The sequence below is a fragment of the Xiphophorus maculatus genome, chromosome 4, assembly GCF_002775205.1.
Source record: "Xiphophorus maculatus strain JP 163 A chromosome 4, X_maculatus-5.0-male, whole genome shotgun sequence".
NCBI lineage: Eukaryota > Metazoa > Chordata > Actinopteri > Cyprinodontiformes > Poeciliidae > Xiphophorus > Xiphophorus maculatus.
This window is the reverse complement of record NC_036446.1, coordinates 29697481-29720747: the sequence shown is the minus strand read 5'-3', so window position 1 is coordinate 29720747 and position 23267 is coordinate 29697481. Positions and strand designations below refer to the sequence as shown.

General features: G+C 39.8%; 1 protein-coding gene across 3 annotated transcripts in view; it reads left to right on the top strand.

The window, feature by feature from the left end:
- The first annotated feature begins 890 nt into the window (after positions 1 to 890).
- The window catches only part of LOC102217519 (myocyte-specific enhancer factor 2A-like), a 49761-nt gene continuing 27384 nt past the window's right edge, over positions 891 to 23267 (top strand). Inside the window, exons 1-2 of one of the 3 annotated variants that reach the window (XM_023331811.1) lie at positions 891 to 1011; positions 9886 to 9971. The gene's annotated coding sequence lies outside the window, so the exon portion shown is untranslated. Of the gene's footprint in view, positions 1012 to 9885; positions 9972 to 16589; positions 16672 to 19272; positions 19414 to 23267 lie in introns of those variants that run through there. The other 2 variants (XM_023331812.1, XM_014470058.2) reach the window with 2 other exon arrangements.

The window sequence follows — 23267 nt, the reverse complement described above, 5'->3', positions numbered from 1 at the left end:
ACTGGTGTCCTAAAGAAGTGTTTACATTACAAATGATTAGTTTTTCAAGAACAGGATTTGTGTTTGTGGAACTATGAGTTTCCTAAAAATAAGTAATAAATAACTTGTATATTGTGTCAATATTAGCGCTATCATAATAGTACCACGAAAATATTGTGATAAAACTTGAAATCCGTTACCCAAACCTTGGAGTAGTATTGAATAATATTAGCCTATAGATGTGTGTGAAGATATTAAGAGACATAACTGCAGCTATAAATTATTGTAAACAAACAAAATGCTATCCTTTCCCTTCAACTTCACAATCTTTAAATCATTTGTGTTGCTCTGGCACATAGCATAACTCATTATTAGGACAATTTTTATATAAGAACTTTGGTTTAGTCTGTTGATACATTCCAATTAATAATGAAACGGCATCAATTATTCTCACTCGGAAAAAATAGGATTAAATGCAGGCAACTTATTACGTGCTGCTGTTTGGTAATTCAAAATCACACTTTTGTGTAATGGTTACGTTTACTAAAAGTAGTTTTTGTACTGAATACCGAAAAATACTGAAGTAATTATCGCCCACCCTTAAAAATAACAATACAATACTTCTAAGTTTTTGGCCGAAGCAGCGTAACAAAGTGTGAAATTGAGTGTCAAGACGTTTGTAAAGCGCACAGACGTGGAGGTGGATGGATGGATGAAGAAAGGCGTCTTCAGATATTTTCATATATATATATTTTAAAACATAGTTCAGTCTTTATTTTGTCCCTTTTGTCTAATTTTCTCACGTGTAATTTTCAGACACGCTCTCACACCGAGGGTAAACTCGTGTTGGACGTCAGTGTGCGGACGCAGCCGCCCGCTGGCTGCGTGTGGGCGGAGCTAAGCGCGGAGCTGCTCGGAGTTTGTCAGTTTCCTAAATATAAGCGGGCGGACATCGTCAGTGTCTTTCTGCCGGGGACGCGTAGAGATAAAGACGGGATTTGTACAAGCTGCTTTTGAGGGGTGGCCAAATCGGTAAGTGGAGCAAAACGCCATTTTTGTTCTTTTTTCTTTCTTCTATTTTTGAATAAGTGAAAGTCCGTTTACAGGGCTGCTAGTTCTGTGCTGTAGGGAGTGAAGGGGACGGGACCGCTGCACTTCATCCACAAGACTCGGTTCAAATATGTCACTGTGTGTTTCTAGCACTCGGCTGGCGTTGGAAACTCGCCTTAACACGCTTTAATGTGTGTATCGCAGCGTATTGGCTGGTGCTGTCGCGTGTTTCTGTACATGCTGTGATCAGCCGACACATCAACACGACCAAACACTAACTTATTACTGACACTGTACGTCTCGCGCTAACGTAGCCAGTCAAACGCTGTTTCACACCAAGGGAATCACCATGACGACCTGACCAAACGGGTTAGAGCACCGGGGAATAGTTGTTCAACTTGTTACTGAGAGAAAAAGAAGAAGAAATATTCCATCCATCCATCCATCATCCATCCATCCATCCATCATCCATCCATCCACATGCATGATTGGTGCATCGGACCAATCAAATCTAATAATAGATTTAAATTTCCATACATTGCGACTTGAGAGTTAAGATAAAATGCAGCCTAACTGCCTAATTTAGTTTATAATATCAAAAAAGCAATGTAATAATAGAAATTAAATAAATTGTAAAGAAAAAACAAATCATACATTGAATGGAAATCCAATAAGGAATTGCTTTTCTGCCTTCTGGATAAGATCAAGCATGGAAATCCAATGAGGAGATATTTTTTTCCCCAATTGTAATATATTGAATCAGGTGTTTTATAATAGTGTTTATACTAGTATGCTGGCATAAAACCAGCACAGTAGTAGTACACTAATATGCCACCTGCTAGTAGTATACTATTACTAGGATACTATTCAAATATGCTAGTTTCATACTAGTATATTCTGCTCTACGAGGTAAAGGGCAACTACGTGTCACTTTTAGGGTTAAAATTTCCAGGCAGTGGAAGCAAAAATGTGTCACACCAATTGAAAACCGTCCTTAACGCTTATTTACTGAAATTCGTAATAATATTTATATTTTAGCTTTCATTATGTAACCATGTGTACTCCTGATATATATGGCTGGGTGATGTGACAATGTTTCACCTTGAGGAATTGGAACAGGATGATTAGTTGCCAGATTAGAGAGATCATGTTGTCGTCTCTGCGACGCGTTCATGCTCTTTGGTCTTACACAGGCCTATTTTTTTTCTGCTTTTCTTTTTGTAAATGCATTTTTACAATAAAGCAAGACTGCAAATAATGTCGTCAAGAGTCAATCTTCTTTTCCTTTTCCACGGCTATACAAGGTTACGTTTCTTTTGTTTGTTTTTTTATTGTTAAGGTTTGTCCTACCAGTTCTGTTTTGGGGCTGATTCTGTTTTTAATATGTAAAGGAGAAGATGTGCCGACACTCTGGAGTTGTTTTAATGAGATGTACATGAATGCATCGTTAAAAGCTCAGCTGTTTGAGACAATAGTATCAGTTACATCTCATGTGCTGCGCAGCGCTTTGGGCTGGTCGACTGCTGCAGGCAGTTGGATTTGGACTTTATCAGATATTTTTTCCACTGATGTTTACATTCAGCTTGTTGTTCCAGGGTAGTAATTGAGCTAAGTTCAGAGTGAGCTACATGCCTCACTGCTGGTGAAAAATGTGAGCGCTGACATAACTTAGCTTTGGTTCGGTTCACCTTTCTTTCTCCACCGGAGCCGCTTGAGAAATCCTGACGTTCCCAAATAGCAGAGTTTAGCAATAGCTTTAAATCCTCTCTGTTTTCTTCTGGTGTCACGTTTTAAATTTGCGCTTTTAAAAGTTTTATTGAGCACTAAGTTCCGCACGTAAACAATTTGCATATGTTGTGGTATAAAACAATCTGTATCTGTTTGTTCCTGATTGGAATTAAAATAAAAAGTTATTAAAATCTGCTCAGAGACGTTCCTTCAGCTTAGCTTTCTGTCGTATGTTTTTTTTTTTTTCACATTGGGAAATTGTAGTAAAGTACTGCTCATGATTATTCTAAAACCAAATATATATATTTTTTTCATATCGCTAAAACCCACTCATAACCATCCATCTACACATAGTGTAGCATCTGACAGTATATTCATTTAGCAGAACAAAGTCAAGAAAGTCCTTTTGACCACACACCTTCTGTAAATCACAAGCCTTACACAATAATAACTTTTGCTGCATGATAAACTGTCCCATTAAGTATTGTGATAAATGATAATATTGTTGTTTTGAGACCATTTTCAAGTTATGTATTAATGATGGCATAATAATACAAGTTTGCCCTCTCGTATAAACTTTAATTCAGTAAAGAACTCTTAACATTGGAACTGGACGATATTTAAAATCTCCAGAATAAAACTCAACAACCAAAACCAATAGATAATACGGACACAAAATCTACTTGGAAATTATTGAGCTCATTTTAATTTATCGTGCGATTAACTGATTAATTGTTTATTGCGACAGGCTCACGCCAAATCAATGTACTTTTTTTTTTTTTTTTGCACAAAGAAAATGTTCATTTGGTTTTAGTCTTGATAAAACCAGAGCGGGTGCTGCTCATTGCACACAGCAGTGTTTTACTCAGAGCGCCGGTTGTTCTCCTCTCCATACGCTCCGGTCCGTTGTTGCATCATTCACAGCGTTGCGTCGGCTCTCCAGCGCAGAGTTCCTCTCTCTGTAAAAGCTCATGTTCTTGAAGCAGCAGTGGAAAGAGTTTAGGGCTAAACTGTCCAGATGTTCCCCCAAAAACATCTGCGCCCTTCACGTGTGAAAACTGCTTAGCCCTGTTTGCCGATCTGTGGTTGGAGCTGACAGACTAATAAAAACAGAGGGAAAACTTCACCATCAAAGGGAAAATGAGTCAATTATCGTAGTTCAGCAGTATACGCCGCTGCCGTTTAAGGGCTTTAATTTAGCCCTTTGTGATGGATTTTCTGCACAGAATGGAACCCATGAATCCCCCATCTGCAATATATTTTACGACCAATTAGAACGAGGCATAATGCTTACTAAGGGCTCTTTTTCAAAAGTATAGTTACAATACACGTTTGAGAGATTTGTGTAACTTAAGTTGATCTGAATGTCCTGCCAGCTAACAGTACATAGTTGGTATTTTCAGATGATCTCCCATTCCCCACCACGCTCTTAATTTCATCCCCTTTCCACGACATCCATAAAATAAAATAAAAATTACACGCTAGCACGGCTCCATGTTTTATGTTAGCGCTTGCTTTTTTCCCCCCCCTACGTAATCTGCAGAATTGTGACAAGCCTTTGAGAGCATTGCAAAAAAAATGATTCTGAGCTCTAGCAGCTTGATGTGGGTATGAGAGCTATATTATATTTTGACATTTTCTGAGAAGAATGAATATCTGTAACAACCGATTGTAGTAAATTCAATCAACTCCATGAAAACAACTGATGAAATTGCAGATGATTCAGTGATAGTTAGCCTTCTACATGATGATGAACATGCCCATGGTCCTGTGGTCGATGAATGTGTTGACTGGTGCGATGAAGCTTTTCTCTTATTAAATGTACAGGAAACAAAGGACACGTGCATTTATTTCAGACAGAAACCCCATAACACAAATCAAACAGTAATCAAAGGTCAGATAGTGGAGACAGTAGAAAACTATAAATATCTTGGGATTATTTTGGATAATAAGTTAAAATTTACCTGCCATTCAGAAAACCTACAAAAAAAGGGCCAGCAAAGATTATTTTGTCTAAGGAGGCTGGTAAAGTTTCAAGTTGATAAGTCATTGATGATCCTATGTTATAGATCATATATTGAATCTGTGTTGACCTTTTCCCTCCTCTGTTGGTTTGGGAATCTCAGTATTAGACCAAAAAATGCCCTTAGCAGAGTAATACATGCTAGCAATAAGAACAATTCTCACTTACAGAACTGTGTAAAAAACAAATCATTAGGAAAACTAAAGACATTATTGCTGATACTTCTCATCCCTTACATGCTGATTTCCAGTTTCTGCCTTCTGGCATCAGGCTCAGACTTCCTTGTATAAGAAGTAACAGGTGCAAGCTCTCCTTTGTTCCTACAGCAATATCTCTTTTTAATGCAGGACAAGGTAGGGGGACTTGCACCTGATATAGTGTAGCAACTGTTGGCCAATAATGAAATACACTGCTGTATTCTTCCCTTTATGTGTTGATCTGTATTTTATGTGCATATAGTATTTATTTATTTTTTTAATCTTTGATACTTTGTCTTTTAGCCTCCTGTATTTGCTGCAATATTAATTTCCCAAATTGGGATACGAATAATCTGAATCTGAATTACCTTGCTCTGATTTTATTTATTTTTTTAGAAGTTTCCGACAAAGTATGAAATTAAAACATAATATTTTTGAGCTTTGGTTCTAGAGGTGAAGCGTAATATTGTGGCATAAAACGCCACAATATTTATCTAGGAAAGTATTATCTTGTTCCTGTCCGAATTACTTCGTTTTCAGCAGATTTTGTGGAAATCCATCTATTTTATGTACGTTTACGTTTTGCAGAGCTCACCCAGATTTCCTGAACAGATGATATCTATAAAAACGGTGTTCACTCTTTTTTTTTTTCTGTCACTATTAAGCGACCACACATCCAGTCGACATAGTCAGGGTATTTTTTTTTCAAACAGAAAAACAGTCCAGGTCCTCAGATATGGTGCTCACCAATTTATTTTATTCACACAAATCAGGAATGGGGAGACAAGACCGGGTGGGGGGTTGAGGGGGTGCTGCGTGACTTCGCTGCGGACTAGGGTGGGGGGTCACGCAACAACACTTTGCTTGCACATTTGCTACGGACTGGGGGGGGCAAGACTGCGCTGCGGACCCGGGGGAGGGGGGTTGTGCACCAAGGAAAAAAAGTATTTATTTACTTCTTCCGCGACCCGGTACCAATTGGTCTACGGACCGGTACCGGTCCGCGGCCGGGGGTTTGGGGACCACAGCTCTATGGTACGCATAATGATGCAAGTTGGAAAAAAAATGTTTGGGATGTTTTTTTGTTTTTTACATAAAATAAACCAAGTAAACATAATAAAGAGTTCAGTGCTCCATACAGAACCCATCCATCCATCCATCCATCCATCCATCCATCCATCCATCCATCCATTTTCTATCAGCCTTGTCCCTAGTGAGGTCGGGAGGGGTGCCGGTGTCTATCTCCAGCTAAGGTTCCGGGTGAAAGGCGGGGTCACCCTGGACAGGTCGCCAGTCTGTCATAGGGCTTCCATATAGAACCCAAAGATTTATATTACATACTTTTTGATGAGACATAAACATCCAAGTAAAAGAAAAAAACCCCATTCTAAAACATCATGCATCTTCCAGTCTATCCAAAAAAAAAACTCTGCAAACTGTAGGAATGGTTAACATTTATTGTACTCAAGTCAAATTTATTGTGAAAAATTTCTTCTCCTTATGAGAATTTTGAATTATTGTCATAAATTAACATTTTTGAGGGTAAATAAAAGAAAAAAACAAAACTGACAGTATGGTCGGAAGTGTTATTTTTTTACTATTTTCTCCACTTTTTGTTCCACAAGAGCATCAGTAAATATCAGTAAATTCAAAAATATGATGAAGTGCAGTTAATGTGTGCAGCTTTTTTAAGTGAGTGGTGTTTTAAAGATGCCTGTTGTAATTGGGAAAGTTTTTCAAGAACAATATTTGTGTTTGCGGCACTACAAATGCAGTGCCATAGTCACAGCCATACAGGTACCTATGGTAAAAAAAAAGGAAATAAATATGTTTTTTAATCATAATTTTCAATGTTATCACAATAGTACCGCAAAAATATCGCAATAAAATCCTAAGTCCATATCATCCATCGCTAGTGGGAGCACATTTTCAAAAAATGTGTAACTGCGAATGAAGGCTTCCATCTTTATCACTTCTCCTTGTTCTTGTCTGTCTTCTTCTTCTTCTTCTTCTTCTTCACTGCTTTTAGTTTTCATATTTCATCGGCTGGGCTTCAATTATCCACCCCGTCAGCCAACCGTCGTCGCCTGTCTGCTGGCTTTAGTGATTACAGGCTTCAGGGGACAGGTAATCAGGTCATGGTTGCGCTGTCACCGTGACGGTCCGCTGAGACAATAAGGAGCATGCGGGATGAAAGAGCGCTTCCGTCTTCTGCCACTAATGTCACGGCAACCGAATACATCTCTGCCACGAGTCGTGTCGAGGTGCAGATGTTAGCGGAGGCTTGTTTTCTGACAGTGTTCGGGCTCTGGCCGGACTGCTATGTAGCACCGATGCACAACATTTCCTGATGCAAGGGCGGGTGGAAAGTTTCCAGCTCGGTCCGTTTGGCATTGTGTCTCTGCTTTTCGTAAAGGATCCAGTCCTGTTGGATTCATTCGATGGAAATCCGACGCAGGCAGACAGGCTCTTTGCAGAAGAGTGCGAAGCGGTCACACCTTGAACTTGGTCACCAAGGTTTGAGTCTTTCAAAATTTTTAACCGCTGAGGCTGTGCTGTCATTGTAGGTGGTAAAATGTACTGATACCGCTTGAACATTACCACATTATGTTGCATCGCAAATGTGTTTCTCTGGGAATTTACGTGACAACCAACGAAAAACTCAAGTTCTGTCTGCTGAACGAGAACATGTATAAACAGCTCTCAGTCTTCAGATTTTTAAATGTATATATGGGAAATTACTTTAACAGGAAGTCTCACATAAACAGAAGATGTAGGTGTGAATTGGTGACTCGTGCCTTTTTGGATAACTGTGTTCTTCATTCAGTGAAGTTGCACACGGTGGGTAGATTATCTGAAAAATGTACTCTAGTAACATTAGCAATGCTTCATAATAATAATACTCAAGTCAAAGTAACTATTATGGTATAGTAAAACTAATCTCAAAAGTATTTTTCCCCTCAAAAAAGTTACTCAGTTAAATATAACTGAGTCACTGTAACTGCCTCTGACTAAAGCATCCTGTGTTGTTTTCTGTGTTCCTTTACTAACAGGTCTACTGAGGTACTTGTGGTTTTCTTTCAGCAATAGGTTTCTACTTACCACTCTACCAAGTTGAGTACTTTTGCAAGAGACCATAGTAAGTTTTGGTGTTAGTTGTTGCTCACACCAACTATTTCTTTCACCATTTCAGATTCACATTTAGAACATGTAAATTAATAAATAAATCTGTTTTTTTGTCCACATCTAAAATTGTTGGTTAAACCCAATTGATGTCCAACTTCAGCTGCTGTCCGTTCTGCCAACACTCCATTCGTTTGATTCAACAAGATATATCTCAATTTTAAAGTTTTGTTTTAGATATGGTCCTGTTAAATAGACTAATGGTTCATTCACACCAGGTCTGTTTCGTCCGCTTTAATCAAACTCCAGTTCGTTTACCTAGAAAGTCCGGCTCGTTTGTGGAGGTGTGAAAGCGTAATCAAACTCTGATGTGGACCAAAAAACGTGAACACTGGTTCGCCTACAAACTTCAGTCTCGGTTCGGCTAAACTGAACTCTGCCGCAGTTTAAATTTGTAAAATGCCAAGCGGAATGGAGATCGCTCCAAAAGCAAGAAGTGGACTATGGTGCAGGGCATTCTGGGTAAATACAACCAAAACAAACACATGAGTCTAACGCTGGCGAGAGAAATGGCTCGTGGTCTTTTACCAAAGACAAAAGAGAAATGCTACAACTGCTAAAATCTCACACCACTCCATTTTCCTTTATGTTTTGTGAAGAAGGAAGTCATGCTCTGTGTCGTCTTCTGAGGTTTTTGTGTCGTTGCCTTCAGTGGTTCTTGCTGAATGCCGCACCAAATGAAGGGTGTGGACAGGTTTTTAAAGGTTCTGTTTGGTTTGACACAGTGCAGTGAGAAAAAGAACTGTTCCAGCTGAACATAAAACAAATGTTGCCATTTTGGTCCCCAGTCCAACAGAGTCTAGTGAACTATCAGGTATGAAAACATGCTGACTCTCCTGCTGGTTACTGTCTAAGATGGCAGACAGGCAACTGATGTGACAGTCATCTTTTCAGACATGATGGAACTGCTGACAGGTTTCCTGTAGATGGAAAGACCAACTTTTAAAATCAAGCTGTTGCTTATGTATTGACCCTGTTCCTGAATATGGGAACTATTTTTTCTATTGAAGGCATTTTATTCACCTCCTTGCTGTTTTATTGAATAGAAATACCATTTCTGTAACTTGCTGTCCAATATTCTACTTTACTGCCATAGTCCATTTTATCATCTAGAGTTAAAATGAGGTGATATTCTATGGCAACAATATTGTCATAAAACTAGAAGTTTTCTAGTTTTTTCTCTCATCATAGGCTATTTGGGGCCATGTGGTTAACGGTAAATGGCAACACTTTGGAAGGAAAGGCTTTACTATTTTTAATCAAAGTCAGAGAAAACAGAGGCTCCACTGTAGGTGTCTGCTTGTCTTAAGTATTTTCATTGAGGGACTAAATTGACTCTTCAAAACCAGTTTTTCTAGTCAACTATATGGTCTCCTGCTGCAAATTCAAGCTCATTCAGGCTGATTGCTGGTGTTGACGGCTGAACTATTCTCCATCACTCCCAGCAGAAGTGGTTCAAAGGTTTCGTCCTGATCTGAATGTCCGGACCAGTTCTGAAGTTCAGATCAGTCTTTGTACATTATCACAGTTGGTTCTCTCTCTCTCTCTCAAGTTCCTAGTTGAGAGCTGCTAATGAGATTTCTCCTTCACTCCAATTAAGAATTAAGTCTGTTCCTTTCTGGATTTAAACACGTTTGGGAGGCAAAAGCTTATAGTTTCATTACTTGGCAATCACAAGTTAGAAAGACATGGACCTAATCTCTTTCTGCCTCTCCTCTCTTTCAGAACCGCATTGTTCTGGGGAAGTTTCTGTGCTGTTTCTCCACAGTCCTCTTTCCATCTTCACTCCAGTCCAGCTGCCTCTGGCCAAGGTAAAAAAAAAAACTTTAATGCAAGTGTTTCACTTTAAACTGTTATCTTTTTCTCTACCACGATTGAAATGCATTTCTAGGTGGTCTGTCCCCCTCTTTGCTCTTAGGCTCATGGATGTTAAACTTCCTACATATCTTGGAGATATTTTCAAAACTTTCATGGTGGAACAATAGTAACCTTTTGGGACTGTCCAGTTTGGGGTCATTTGCAGTGAGATTTCAAAATGTCTCTCCAATTATTCACCAGACAAACTCTTATTTCCCCCTTGAAACTAATGCACACAATCATAAGCTCAGGAAGGGTTTTTTTTGTATCTTTGTTCATGGTCTACAGTGTCTTACATTTTTCCTTATTTGCAGAATAATTCGTAAAGCTTATATAAAATATTTGAAAAATAAAATACAGCTTACGAAGTTGAAACACCTAGCAGAATAATACTTCATGTTCTAGACTCGAGTCCTGTTTTTTGTGTGTGAATAAATAGTCTGAGGAGGCTTCAGTCTTATCACTTTATAAGAGGATTTTGATGGTGTCATTGGAAAGTATGATTGCTTTTGGCCAACGTCGTTCATGATTGCTTGATTGAATTAACATTTTCTTTAATTCACTGTCTACTCCTGATCCCAAGATGACTGAAATGCGCCAACCATTGCTGCACGATTTTTGATTAGGCAACAAAAAATACCACAGTGCAGTGCAGAAAATAAAGCAAAATGGAAACGCAACAAAGAGGTGATGAAGAAAATTTCCAAGCTGGCAGGCTTTGTTAAACCACTTAGTTGGGTTGGAACGGAACCAGTATCCCTCTCGCCTTACCCAAACATTAGTCTTGCTAACGTGGATGCCGACACGACATGGTCCTGTGAGTAAATCGGTGGCTAATGAAAACATCAGCGATGGGGAAAAATTGACAGGCTTAGCAACAGCCTTCTTCTCCAGATCACACTTTAAACGCACAAACGGTGTGTACGTCCCAAGACTGTGGATGCTTTACTCTCCATCTACTGGAGTTGCTGTGTTTTGGATTTGCATGTTGCATTTACAGCTACACTAAAAGTCAGCTGTGCCTTAAAACGGATTTCAGTGATTACAGAAGCCCACCAGAGAATGCAGGAAGGAGCATGAAAACTTCAAACATCACAGAAAAACAATGCTGACATCACACTTGCAACATCCAGCGGACAAGGGTACTATGTCAAGAATATCAATTACATTGCATTATACTTTAGAGCTGGGACTAATCTCTTGTTCTTTGCATCGTGCCCTGCTGTGAACTTCCTTCCTCTTCCTTGTGTTTAATGGAAATGTTCTGGTCTGTTGGAAATGAAGACTCTTCCTGTTCCAGTTGAGATGCTCCTTCCACACTTGGCAGACTGCTGACTGCGTCTGACCGCTGGGCCTCACACCCAGACCCGTGATGCTAAAAATGCAACAGAGCGGCTTAGAAATGACACTAAACAAATACAGAAATCAAACAAGACAATGTCCAAATATTAGCCTTGCCGTCCACTTTGAGGCAGTCGCATAAACCCGCCTTTGTTGATTGCCGTAAATAGGTCGTCGTTTGCTCTGCCAGTTGAAACAGCAGTGCCCGGTCTAGGACTAGCTGACTTGGCTCAGTAAACTTTCGGTTGATTTAAAAGGCTTAGGTCCAGACCAGAGTGTGGTCACTGGCCGCTTTGGGATTTTGCGCTGGTCTTCATGATTCAAACCTTCATTACTTCAGGTTCTGCTTCTAGAAACCCTTCTTTGGTACTCTGCTGACGACTGGTTTGTTGCAGCAGCACCCGCTTCTCAATCCATTTGGAGTGATTTTGACTTTTAGGAGTTTTCCTCTGAGTCCTGCTTTGCCACATTGTGCGAACACAAGTTCTACACTACTGCATGGCTGCTCCGAACTCCTGCGTCTGTTGTCTTGCTTTGCAGCAACACTCAGGTAGGGTAATCAACCTCAAAACTCACTGTTCTGATATTAAAACCTCTAAACTCTTTCTGTCCTGTGCGTGAACTTTAAGAATCCTTTTACTTTGTGACTCAGTAATCTAGGAGAAAGCAAAGCAAAGCTGTAAAAGATGTGAGGGTGTACAGGGGTGGAGTGGTTGAGACAGAGGCGAATAGCTTGAAGGTCCCTTATGATGACGCTTCAGAACTGCTTAATATTCACTTTACAGCATTAAAAGGAACTTTTTACTTTGCTGAAAGCACCGAATATCAATGAGATCAAGAACAAATATAAAAAAAATGTTTAAAAAAATTCATTTTAACATCATTTAGCAGATCAAAGGCTTGGGTTAGGGCCAGAGATACTTTACCGTTGTACGTCTCTTTGAGCGTCTTCACTGAGTGGTGCAAATCTTACAATAGAAATGTACATGAAGACTTTAGAACCTTCTCTGTGCTGGGTGACTAGAAGCCTTCAGTCTTTATTTCTTCGTTGTAATACTTACTGGACAGTCGGACTGAAACTTTGGGCAGCATGCAGTAGCATGGAAGATTATTCCTATTTCTTTGTCACATTACAGCCACAAGCTTCAATGTATTTCAATGGATTGTTATCCTATAGACTGGAGTTCACAGATAAATCGGCCCCGATTTTCTTAATTTTGGGTGATTAGTGATTGGCTGATACTTAAACGTGAAACCGGCCTTTTAGAACCAACTTATCTATTTGCAAAGGTCTGAAAATCAGTCACTTTTTGTTTGTGAGAGAGGACTGAATAATGAATTAACTAACTAATGTTAACAATAGTCACCCCACTGTTGCCAACTTATTGACTTTGCTGCTGTATTTAGTGACTTTTCAGACAAAAATATTAGTATCGGCTAACATCGGATTCAGCAGGTCGGAATTTTTACAGATCGATGATCGGTCAGAAAACTGCAATCGGTGCTTCCTGTATAGACCAACACAAAGTACCACACAATTGGGACATGGATTTCAAAACGTTTTGCAAGTGAAAATGTAAAAAGTGTGGGACACCCTACATGTTCAACCCCCTTTCATTCTTACGGCTACTGAATAAAATCCAATGCCACCAATCGCCTTCAGAAGTGCATTTAAAGTTCAGCAAAAAGACCTCAAAGTTCATTGACATGACAACTACCCAGACCTTATAGAAGAATAGCAAGAGGAAAGCCATTGATGTGAAAGAAAACCATAAAAAAATGTATTTACATTTTGTCATTAGGCATAAAGGAGCAGGTGGTGCAGAAAAAGATTTTGGGGTGTGAATACTTTTGCAAGATGCAATAGGAGACAAACAAACCCTAGTTTGAATTCTTTCCATATGATTTTAGTAAAATCATGTCTGTTTGGAAGCAAAACATAGCAATTAAATATAAATAGCTTCCTTAAACCAAAGGCCTCGTCTAGAAAAAATAAGGTCACTCTTCTGTATACCTAGAAATATCATTGTTTCTTTACTAGAACAATTGGACTAAAAGCCATGTAATAATTTAAACTAACTGGTTTTATCCTTTCTTTATGTGTGTTCATCTGAAATGTCTGAAATAGTTTACTCAATGGGCCAAACTCCAGTTCAACAAGTGGAAGCTGAATTTCTTGGTTTGTTTTGGATAAATAAGAATAACGAAAGCCTCGCCGCATTTAAAACGGCAGCTTGAGTTTTAATCTCTGTTACAGGCATGACATCAGTGTCTCTGTGTTGAGACAGGAAAATCTTAGCACACTGCTGCTGCCATAAAAGCAACACAATAATGAAATGACATCACAGTGGGCCAGTAATTAAATGAGCAGACTGCTGTCTTGGAGGCTTTACTGGGTTGGAAGATTGTGAGTAACACTGTGGTGCACAGGAACACGGTGGAGCAACTGGCTGAAATTCACAGACGCATTTCCGTCTTTCAGTTTTTCTCCAAATTTAAACAGGAAGATGTGTAAATATTTTTTTTGTATCCTTATGAATTAAAGCTAACATTAGGATCTGAAAAATTGGTGTTTAAGAGTCTAAAGGAGTAGCAATATTAGGCCATGTTATACTTAGTAAATGTTCATAAACCAATCTATAACAATTACTCTGAACGAGGAATAATTTACTTTTTCACAAAGAGGGATCTTTTATTACATATTGAAAAAAGAACCTGGAGTTTTCTGTCTTTGCCTCAGCCGTAGAATTTATTTTAAATCAAGACTCAGATACATGTCATCCTTGGTGGTGTAAGAAAACGGAGTCTCCAGAAACTTTGAGCAGCACTGATGCGATGTTGGCAAACAGAAATTTTAATGTTTCACATTAGGAACCTTACTGATGACTGACTGTGACAGTTCTCTCTCCCTTCTGGATTAAACCATTCTGCTGAGACAGATTAACCAATCAAATGGACCCTTGATGCTCATGCGACTCTCCCAATGCTAACCCATGGTTGATCTTGCTACCATTATCTATTAGGTTCAGTCTAAAAGTCTCCACAAATGCTCATTCTGGCCATAAGTACATCATGACCAATGGCCTGTAATCTCAACCATGTAATCACGTCATTGTGAACACATGTATGGAAACACATCCTTCACACTATCAGATTTAATGCAATCAATACAATTTAGCTACAACAAATCATAGAATATTTCAAAGCTTTGTCAATTTCCACATGGGAAAAACATGATTATTTATTTAGGAAGAACTTTAATATGTATTGACAGAAACGAAAAAGACCTGCTCTCCATGGACCCAATCTAAGATATGGGCATCAGGTGCCATGGCAGTCAGTGTGACCGGTCAAATACATTACTGACATACAAACAATGAAGGAATATGATTCAAAACAAAATAGCAGGTCAAATACGCATACATACACTACTGTAATCCATTGTGATGGTTGCATTGGGTAGTTATTTACAGTCAACCAACATTACTTACACAGGAAACAGTGGTAGGAGGCGCCGAACCACCAATTATCTTCCTGTGTGAAACATCTACTGAGAAGCGGAACATGTACAGTGTTTCTTCTACGTAGCTGCTAAATAAGTGAGGCAGTATTAAGATGAATGGAATACCGCCTGTATGTTTGCTTTTTTACAGTTATCAGTTTGTATCACAGACTTACCCTGATTCTCAGTACAGGTTTCAAGGAGGATGACCATTGATGATGGTCTCCCATCATCAGTGATCGATGGATGGCCCTCCAACTCTCATTTACACATCCACCCTGTGTAACAAGATGGTTTCCATAAACTGCAATGACATTTTTGAGATTCAATTCTGTTCAATCCAAAAATACTTTATGTAATCCAAACAGGAAATCAAATGTTGTAACTTGCATCATCCAAGTGTCTTCAAAGAGTCGTTGTGGACGGTGATGCTGTGGGCAGCAAGGATCTACAGTAATAGTCAGTTTGACAATGAATCTGACATGTGTTTGCTGTATGACTGCCTCATGACAGCTTAATTTCCAGACAGCACAGACGACATTCCACAGCAACAGCTGACACCATCACTTCCTGATAAGTACTGCTAATCCACCTCACTTGCTTTTGCCTCTCCTCTTTTGATTTTCCGTATGGTTAGAAAGTCGGCCAGATAGACATTGGGAGTCGGGGATATGATCCTTGGGTTAGGGTTAGACCAAGGGTCGTAGTTCAGGTATTATTTGAACTTTTGAGCTGCTAGTTAGCTGCTCCCAGCTGTTAAAAAAAAAAAAACCTTGTCAATGTGTACACTGCGGTTACGCATTGAAACAACTGTACAGTAAAAAGTAAATGCGAAAAAATCCTTCCAGCTGCAATGCATCCAAAACCAGAGAGAATAATTGTCCAAACATGCAACAACTCAACCCAAAAAATTATGAAGAAAAGCCTTCAAAAATCAGAACAAATCTGAGAGCCACTCCAACATAATGTCACAATGAGGGATGCAATTTAAGAATTCATTAGAGAGATTGGATCTGTTTGAGATCTTAGAAGTCCACTTTGGCTTGTCTTGTACTAGCCATTAGCTTTAGCTTGTAGGACCAACTAATCAGTACTTATATTAAATGAAGACACCAAGAGAGTCTTCTATTGGATATAAGATTAGCCTTTCTAGCTCTCAGAATACAGTGCAGCCAAACGTTTTCAGATCAGTTTTACAAGACGTTCTGCTCTGTCATTGGGTGGATTTATATGGAACCACATTCGCCGCTTCAAACTGGTGACATGTGTGCTGCTGTGTTCCCTCTTAGCCTGGCTCATATTGAGAATCATTTGCATAAACAAATGCTAATTTCATTGTTGCCTCCTCTAAGTAGGTCTAACGCCATCATATTTAGCATAAATAGTCATTTTCCTTCCTTACATCAAAGGAAACTCCGATTAACAAGTGGGCATGTGGAGAGAGTCGCAACATAAACAGGGACGTGTTAAACACTCCAACCAGTAAACAAGCCCGCTCTCCCTCCTCCTCCCTCAGGGATCTGGTCCACCACATAGACTTGCCTGTTTACTATCTAGAAGTTCCTCCAGGAACTTCCACAAGAAACTCCATTTATGGGAACTTCAAAGCTCGTCCAGGCTCGGTGAGTGTGTGTGTGTGTGTGGGGGGACTTTTATCAACCCACGTCTTTATGCCCTGAGCTGAAAGCTTCTCTTTGCCTGCTTCTCTCGTGGATACAATGCAAATAAGCCGCTGCAAGAAGGAAGTTCGAGCCTGAGCCTAAAGGGAAGGAGAAGAGAGAGCAAGACGATGAGCAAAAGCTGCAGGAAAGGTGAAGCTGCAAATAAAGAATGCAATCTCAGTCAGTATGTACTAGTTCAGCAGTAAAAAGTAAAGGGTGATTTTTTTTTGTATCTTACCAAGGCTTTTTCCACTCTGACAGTCGGGATCACCTCCACAATTTACAGAAACAAAACGCTGTACTGTCCCTGACATATTGGAGACAGAGATGTCTTTATTCTGCTGCTAGCAGAGGATTTGAGGTTGGGGGGTGGTGTTTGTGTTAACTAGTGGTGTGTGCTGGATAGCACTCGTTTCAAGCTTCATTGATTCACTGTTGGAGAGACCCGGTGCACAGATCATGTTTGGGTCATCCCAATTAGAGACGAACTCAAGGTCTTTAATGAGGAGAGGGGATGAAAGGGCTTGCCAGTTACTCTCTGGCACTTTGTTCTGAAAACAACCTGGTGCTGTCAAGACCCAACTTGATTAACCTTCAATGGCTCTAACATTGTTTATTCTTTATGTGAAGAAAAACTTGAAAGGGGATGGAGGGTAGTAATTAGCGCTCATGATGCGTCAACTGCCTTTTCAAAAAATGCAATTTTTACGCTTCAAGTGATACCCTTTTGATTGGGGTTTATTGGGATCAACAGTCCAGTGTCACACGCGTCTTGCTATGTAGGGCCTCTTTGACACCAACTGAATGCTAAATGAACGCACATGGTGTCCTTGAGTGTCTGGTTCACAGAATGTAATGCCAGTGCTAACATTGGAACCCCATCTTGCTTGGAATCCCACACGACAACAAAAAAATCATAGATGTAACAGGTCTGGTCCTTTAGTGTGTGGCGTACAGCCACTTAGCAAAGATAATACATCAGACACAGACAGGTTTAGCTCACCAACATTCAGATGTCAGGGGGGAAATCTGTCAAAACCTCTGAAAATCGAACATGAGCCAAATATGGCCGACTTGGCAGAATGGAAGAATGATTATTAGAGAAAATAGTAAATGGCCTGTACTTTTTAAAAAAATTATTATTATTTTATTTTTTCTCCGAAGAGTTTTTGCGGCGCTAGTGGCTCGTATTTTTTCTACAGTAGGCAGACAGGAAGGAAGGTGAGGAGAGGGGGGAAGACATGCGGCAAAGGTCGTCGGGACCGGGAGTCGAACCCGCGACGTCCGCGTCGAGGACTAAGGCCTCCAAACGTGGGGCGTGCTAACCCCCTGCGCCACCACAGCACGCCCTTTGTGGCCTGTACTTTATATTTATTTTATGAAATCCAGAGGACACCAAAGCACTTCACACTACATTCATTGATTCACCCATTCACACACTGATGGTGGCAACCTACTGAATTGTAGCCATGGAGAAGCGAGGCTGCCATTAATCAGCGCCACTGGGCCCTCTGACCACCACCAGGAGGCAAGGCAGGTGAAGTGTCTTTCCTGAGGATACAACAACAGAGGTGGACGGAGTGGGGATCAAACTGGAAAAGATGATGATGGCAACAAATAGAAAATACAAAAAAATGTCTCAGGCGTCGAGCAACATGCTGAAATATCGGGCCAAGACAATCCAACATGTCTGATATCTCTCGATGTCCTTCCAGGTGCACCAGATCACTTTTCACACCCCACAAACAGCAGGAACATCTCATAAGATTATCTTTAGAGCCGTCATGATAATCATAGCATCTTCAAGATTGTATAAAATTGGCATTATTATCTTGCCATGTGAACCAGGCAGAACTTCCTTTCTCATTCAACGAAGTTGTTCAATCTGTGGTCTCTAGAGATGTGGTCCACTAGACCACACAAGCTCTTTATTTTGTGCCCGGTCCGGAGGGGTTGCACCAACCCTTCATGCAACCACCCCACATCCCCGCTGTCCAACCGTGACATTTGCTGCTCTCCTCTTGAACGACGAGCTAAAGGAGGAAGAGTTAAAAAGCAACAATCAGGTGAAATACATTGATGTACCAGTCGCAAGTTGGTTTCATGCCTTATGAATGTAGGATTATGAAGACTTCTACAATGTATTCGAACCTTGACGAGCTAACAGGAAGCACTATCAGCCCACCAGCATCTCTGTTTTCATCCTTATTTCTCAGGGAAGGTTTTCAGATAAAATCATCTGGTAACTTAGTGTAAAAAAATGCAGCATATTTCACACATGCAGGTGCAGTCTGTGCTGTGTGACCGCAGCAATGATAAACGAGATATTGCCTGATGTAAAAACTGACGAACTGAATGTTTACTGCGGTCTTACCGTACTGTGGCCTAAAATGGGAAAAATTGCACTAGTATGAAGCTAAAGCCAGCGGAGGGTTTGGCATAACTATGTTAATGAATTATTGTTGTTAATTATTGATGACGCTGTGAATGTTCAGGATGTCATCTGTTGCTTCTGGCTTGTTTGATGTGCTGCCTCCACGCTCAGTTTCACAATGATGCACAGCTGAGCCAGAAAATGTTATCTGCGTGGTGTGTGTGTGTGGGGGGGGGGCTGCGGTCGGACAGATGATATCAGCACTCCCCCTCTGAGAGTCATACAGTTCACAGCACAGGAAGTGATGTAGAAGACAGTGTTAACAGGAAGCTGGCTGTTTGGAGGAGTTTACATTGGGTTCTCTCCACATCTCATAGATTTGTCATTATTAAATCAACTGTTCCTTCCTTTCGATTACGGCACGGCGAAACTGTGAGGCAGTCATCGTTTGATTTGTTTCTCGTACGTCTTTGTTTCTTCTGCTGGAAACTTACTGAGGAAAGAAGAACATACTGAAGGTTAGAAAACGCATCCAACAGGTTGTATGTGACTGCACTTTGTAATCGGTACTTGTCACCTAACCTGACCTCATGACAAATGGTGTAACAACTAAATTAGCAACAGTGATACACATTGCATGTTGACATTTTTAAATGCCATTGATTATGGATGTCATGATACGCTCCGCTCTTAAGACGAGGCAGTGTATGGAACTGAATTCATAAAAACAAGATGAGATGGAGGTTATAGCAACGTTTGTGGGGAAATAAAGAATCCCCAGTATTTGTCGTTACAAACAGAGTAAACGTCTCACCGATATTGAATTGTGTTTTGAAGCTTCTGCAGTCAGCGAAGAGTGTTTCAGTCCATGACAAACCTGCTAATTGTGCTAAAGGCAGAGAAGCAGTTCACCGTTCCAGGAAAACCGTTTATACGCCGTCATCAGTGGCGATGCTAATTAATGGCAGCCTGCATTGTGGGAAACTAGTTGTTGCATAGATGAGTGTGAGAGCAGCGCATACATGAAAGTAATTGACAGCGGTAAGACTCTCCTCCTGGCTCTGATTGGCTGTTTCTGACGGAGCAGTGTGTTTCATTTACCATCTGTGTAGAAGAGCATTGGGAGAATACAAAGAAGCTCTTTTTGTTTTTCACTGATTGTCTCATGTTATACTGTCACGACATAATTACAGTTTTATCAAATGTCTAAAAAACATATTTTTATATAAAAGTTTTCTACAGCAGTTTTAAATTTAAACGTAAGTAAGATTCAGAAGATGGTGTTGGATGTATAAGGTTATCTCTACAAACTTTTTACATGTTTAATTATAAGATCTGCAAATTAATTTGACCAGAAGCAATGGGGTTACGGTAAGTACATAAAGACAATATTGTCAAAATTACCAGTATAAAATAGTGCCTATGTTCTTCATTGTAAAAGATGCAACTTTTCTAATGGGTTTAGTATCATCATAGATCTTAGTAGAGTTCAAGTTGAGCAGATGTTTATGTGAGTGTTGGTTGTCTTCCAGTGTTCTGGATCGATTTTGGCATCAGCCGGATAGAGTTTCTGCCATAGTAACAAATTGCATCCACATTGATCAGGACACGCTGTCTGGGAGGTGAATGTAAAAAGAGTTGTGGGACACACCTCGGTGTTGGTTCTCAGGCTGAAGCCAATTCATAGTCGTTGGGTTCTGTTCGTGTTTAAAATGCTTTATTTACAGTTCCAGAAACAACTTACAATTCCAGTTATTTTTTTCTAACTAAATATGTCTTTTTATGGACTTAATAATAATAGAGACATACATTAGTTAGACAGACAAGTCACAAAATGGGTGACTCATTAAAACATGATGGTGTCTTAAAAAATGGAGACACTTTTGTCCGTACGGCTTCCTGTAGTGCATTGTCATAAGAACAGCGTGGTTTTACACAATGCATCACTTTTAACATTTGTTGGTATTTATTGTTGTTGATAAACCGTTGCAGCCCTGCATGTCTTTGGACTACATGAGTTGGTGCCAGCCCACAAAACGCACAGCATGAACTCCTTAGACAAGAACTGATTTACCTTGAACATATTCAGTGGAACATCATTTAAAACCTGTCCACTGTGTATAGCAATTAACTTATTATTCTTGTGCTGTGACAGGAAGCTTGAGTACCTGCAGAGAATCACGCAAACTCCATGCAAAAAGTTTGTGGCGCACCGATCCAACGTTAATATCTGTCAGTCCTGATATTGAAAAGAATTCTGTATCAGTGAGAGTCTGCCCAATCCATAAAGGCAAATCTATTCAGTCTAACTCTATGCTTTTTGCTCTGAGTGACTTTATTATTTATTTGACATTATATTTAGAATTCCTAACTACACTTTCAGAGCCATTTCAAATAATGTTTGTTGTAGTTTATTTTCTACATTTTTGTCAATGTCAGTCTCTTTATTTATTCTACATTAGCTGTTATGCTCCTAATTGCACTGACTGAACAAATTAAAGTTGTTTTAACCTGTTTTACCAAATTTGTGAAGCTACTGGTGTAAGTAAGTGTGCTGAGTTACCAAATAAATTTGTAATTCAGTAAATGTATGTCTGTGTTTTAAAATGAGAAACATTTTAAGTCAATTCAGCACTGATTTTCTGTATCAGATCGGTATCGGTCGATACTTAACCTCAGATATCGGTATTGTTAGTGAAAAAAAGTGGATCTTGCGTCTCCTGGTGGCGACAAGATTCAAGGGATACAGATACTTTTGCAAGGCGCTGCGTCGCACAATCCATTTACCTACCAAAGACGAACTCGAATGTCTAATGTTTAGCAGAGTCCTGCTACAATATCAATACAGTAACTCAGTTACCGCGGCCCTTGAAAGGGCCTTTTGTGTTTCACAGATTATCATACTCGATCAAAGTGATACAAAGTGTTCTTTTTCACCACAACAGCGACTCTAAGATATCATCCCACCGAGCACGTTGAGGAAGAAACGTAGCAGAGTTTGAAGATAAAACAGATTTTTTTTTTTTATCTTCTCCCTCAAAATATTTAGGTTTTTCCATCCAATCATCCAGATTGTAAAAAGGATGAATCTAAATCCCTAATATGTAAGGAGCCTTTGTCTGTAAGGGGAAATAGAAGAGAAAATGGGAGATGCATTATAAATATTCTCTTCATTTCTGTTTATTTTTCATTTTGTGGCATTAAGTGACTGTCACTCTACTATATTGTCTTTCATGGAACACAAACTCCCTGTAAATCAGCAAAAAGTGGTCAAACATGTTGATTTGATGAAGGCCCATCACATTAGTCCAATCTCTGGAGGGGCATGGGGGGCGGGGGGCCTCGAAGGTCTGCAGACGTCCAGGGAGGGTTCGGTTAAGCCTGGCTTCGTCTCGCTCTCTGCCTCCTCCCAGATCAGATGAGATTAGGGAAAGTGCTAAGGAGCTCTGCAGGGGCACAGCAGAGCGCAGAAACGCTGAAGCTGAGGAGAGGAGGGACGCAGCAGAGCAGGTGGGCACCGGTGCAGGGAGGGAAGAGAAATCAGCAGAGAGCGTGCTGGTGGATCCTGGGTGGTTCCTGCAAACGTAGGAGCGTTTGGAGTCCGCTGGCTGAGGTTTGACACAGAGTAGACAAGCAAATGTTTGGTTATTTTTTTGTTTAGCTGTTTGTTGTGTCTAATGGAACATCCAGCGATTACAGATTCATGGGCAAACAAAAAGAGACAGAGAAGTTTTGAATATAGTATGCTCTGTTTCCTGCTGTTGAAGCAGGGTACGCACGCACTCTTAAAAAGTCTTAAATTCATGCATCTAAAAATTAAGGGCTTGAAATGTCCTAAATTAATTGAAAAATAATGTTGGTCTTAAATGTTAATCAGAGGTCTTACTTTTTTTGTAGCAGGATTATTTAATCATATGTATTTTTATGCAGTTTTCTTTTTTCTTGTGGGACTTTATTGTTACACAAAAAACTTTGAGTAACACACGGACATCCTCATTGTGTTCTGTGACTCAAAGTGGTGGTGGCTACTGAAATGAAATGAAATGAAATGGAAGCCTTTATTGTCATTGAGCTGAATTAGTAGAAGAAAATTCAGGATTGAACTGAAGATGGTACAAATGATGAGAAGAATCAAAATAGAATAAAAGCTAGTAAATAGCTGCTTATATACGCTTGCTAGTTAGCTAGCTAGCATTTACTCTTGATAGACGTAAAAAAAGCTAGCTAGCTTAATCCTCATTAGCTAACTAGCACTTACCCATGATGCTAAGTGCTTTTTTATGTCCGAGCTAAAAGGACATAGCTAATTAGTTTTACCTTTGCTAGCTGGATAGCTAACAAGAGTAAAGCTAGCTAGCTTTATTACGTTCAT